Below are 3,548 nucleotides of genomic sequence, written 5' to 3'. Positions count from 1 at the left end.
GTGGTCTCCCAAGGGGAGGTCTCACGGTTCCCTGCTCCCCAGAAATGTCACCAACCCCCTCCCCCAGCCTAAAGCTCCCGCTGGGTGTCTCCTGGGCCTGCAGTGGGCAGGAGGCGCAAGCGGCATCCCTGCTGGTCCACCTGGGGCGCAGCTGTGAGGAGGGACGAGGACACTTCCAGGGTCTGGGAGGAGGACAGCGCCTCCCTGCCGGCTCTGGGCACCCACCGTCGTCTGGAAACAGGAGGAAGTAACGAGACCGCCTGACAGGTCAGCGGGACCCGGCCCAGTGACTGGAACACGCCGAAGCCCAGAGCCACCTCAGGCCCACGGCATCACCCTCCCTGCGTTGGGATTAAATGCTGTGGTTTTAAAAACTTTTAAGTTAAGAATGAAAAAAAATTTACGCTCGAGTAGGTGAAGCCCGAGCTTTTATCTACTTGGCAGGAGCAGCAGAGAGGCCGAGCGTTTTCTAGGAAGTGATGCCTCAGCCGTCGGAAGGGCCCGAGGTGAACTCAGACACGACTCTTGTCACTTTGAACCGAACTCAGAGTGACTCACGCACCACGGTCCCTACCCTGCTGGTCAGATGATGTAACGGTCTGACTCTGCTGCTCAGTGGTCAGGGCTGTTTGGTGGCCAAAGGAAATCGTTAGGAAACACATAAGGGGTTGGTGATGGAAAAGCCACCTGGGCTCCGGGGCACGGGGGACAGGCTGCTGGGACCCTGTTTCTGGGTTGCCTGTGAAAAGGGCGACCCTCCTGCTACCCAGGGAGAACTTCCTAAAGGCCAAGCCCAGAGGATACGTCTCCCACAGAACTGGAGGGCCCCAAAGCCGCCGGAGCCCTCATCGGGCGCTGTCGGGGAACTGGGGTGCGGGTAGGCTGCTGCCGCCTCACACCTCAACCTCACGCCAGTCCGGACCATGCCCAGGGTTAACCAGCGCGACCTGCTACGGACTCACTCTCCTGGTAATCCAGGCTAACCACTTCTAACTTGTCTGCTTACATAAACCTCGGCTTTGGAAAACAAGTGTCTCATATTCTCACCTGAGAAAGGTGTGTAGAGTATAGAATTCTTTTTTCTTTTCCCTTTTCCTCACCCAAGGATATTTTTCCATTTATTTTTTAGATGGAGTGGGAGGGAGGGAGAGAGACAGAGAGAGAGAGAAACATCGATGTAGGAGAGACACATCGACTGCTTGCCTCCCACACGACCCCGACCAGGGCTGGTGACGAACTGCAGCCAAGGTACGTGCCCTTGACCGGAATTGAATCCGCGACTCCTTGGTCTGCGGGCCGATGCTCTAACCGCTGAGCCAACTGGCCAGGGCCAGCATAGAATTTTTACACGTAGATGCAGGGATGCAGGAGTTGAATAAGTGACCCAGTCCTAGCATTTGCCAGCAGTGACACAGAACAGGGCGCCTGTCTGACTGGGGGCTACGTGGCGCCCTGGGCAGAGTCAGGGCTGCAGAGCTGGGAACAGCAGACGCCTCAGCCAAGGCGACAGGGACCCTCTCTGACTCTTCCAGTTGGATCGAAACCCCCAGGTGTTTGTGGAGCTCCTGTCATCAACGAGAGACTGCGGACGGGCGGGGCTCCTGTCCCCAGGAGTATGCAGTATGACGAGGTGAGTGGACGCCCGGCAGGCGCCGGTGGTCCCTGGTGCTCCGAGCCCAGCGCGGCCTGAGAGAGTCACGGATGAGAACCGGGAGCAAATCGCACCTGAGGACTCCCAAGGGTGTAAAATCTAAAACTCAGGCATTTACTGAAGTACATTGCCTTGAATTATTTTTTGTGTGTTTATGTTTTAAATTATGAAATCAATTAAGTGCAAATGTATCCCGTGTATGTATTTTTTTTTATTTTTATTTTTATTTTTTTTATCCTCACCCGAGGACATTTTTCCATTTTTTGTTCAGATAGAGTGGGAGGGAGAGAGAGGAAGAGAGAGAGAGAGAGAAACATCGATGTGAAAGGGACACATCGAGTGGCTGCCACCTGCACGACCAACCAGGGCCGGGGACAAACTGCAACCGAGGTACATGCCCTTAAGCGGGAACCAAACCCGGGTCTCTCTCTACCGCAGGCCGACGCTCCAACCGCTGAGCCAAACCGGCCAGGGCTATCCTGTGTATGTATTAATGTGCATCAATAATGTGTTAAAATGTATCCCGTGTATGTATTCATGTGCATCAATGTGTTAAAATGTATCCCGTGTATGTATTCATGTGCATCAATGTGTTAAAATGTATCCCGTGTATGTATTCATGTGCATCAATGTGTTAAAATGTATCCCGTGTATGTATTCATGTGCATCAATGTGTTAAAATGTATCCCGTGTATGTATTCATGTGCATCAATGTGTTAAAATGTATCCCGTGTGTGTATTCATGTGCATCAATGTGTTAAAATGTATCCCGTGTATGTATTCATGTGCATCAATGTGTTAAAATGTATCCCGTGTATGTATTCATGTGCATCAATGTGTTAAAATGTATCCCGTGTATGTATTCATGTGCATCAATGTGTTAAAATGTATCCCGTGTATGTATTCATGTGCATCAATGTGTTAAAATGTATCCCGTGTATGTATTAATGTGCATCAATAATGTGTTAAAATGTATCCCGTGTATGTATTCATGTGCATCAATAATGTGTTAAAATGTATCCCGTGTATGTATTAATGTGCATCAATGTGTTAAAATGTATCCCGTGTATGTATTAATGTGCATCAATGTGTTAAAATGTATCCCGTGTGTGTATTAATGTGCATCAATAATGTGTTAAAATGTATCCCGTGTATGTATTAATGTGCATCAATGTGTTAAAATGTATCCCGTGTGTGTATTCATGTGCATCAATGTGTTAAAATGTATCCCGTGTATGTATTAATGTGCATCAATGTGTTAAAATGTATCCCGTGTGTGTATTCATGTGCATCAATGTGTTAAAATGTATCCCGTGTGTGTATTCATGTGCATCAATAATGTGTTAAAATGAAGGGAAACCCACGTGGTTGTCCCATTAGCGTCTTTCTCGTTCGTCATCTGGCAGGCAGCCTGGGGGCAGGGTTTGCAGGGACACAGGCCTCCACCCCCGTTTCACCTGTGAAGCGACACCACACACCTGTGCGCACCTGCCGTCTAAGGGCCTCCGTACCCAGCCCTGGGGGCGCTTCCCCCGCATGGTTAGCTCCTGGGTCATCTGCACCCCTCCAAGGCCGTTTCTAAGGGCTACAAAGATTTCTTTGTAGCGGACACACCACAGGCCCTCAGATACTTGCTGAATAAAATGAGGGTTTCAACTTAAATTCTGTAGTTTCGGACGCTTGGATGGGTTAGGTTTGGGGCTAATTGTAAACAAAACGCTGAGGCGATGATCGGCCTCTGAGGTCATCTGCTCCCCGTTTGCGTCCATTTCCTGCACTTCAGAGCACCTTGTCATCACCCTCTGGGAGCCTCCCCAGGCCCTGGGAGACGCACTGGGCAGGCACCTCGTCTTCACCTACAGGTGACGGGCCAAGGAGCCAGGGAACTGGGACCTGG

This window comes from Molossus molossus, unplaced genomic scaffold, assembly GCF_014108415.1.
Source record: "Molossus molossus isolate mMolMol1 unplaced genomic scaffold, mMolMol1.p scaffold_m16_p_5, whole genome shotgun sequence".
Classification (NCBI taxonomy): Eukaryota; Metazoa; Chordata; class Mammalia; order Chiroptera; family Molossidae; genus Molossus; species Molossus molossus.
This window is presented reverse-complemented; position numbering follows the sequence as displayed.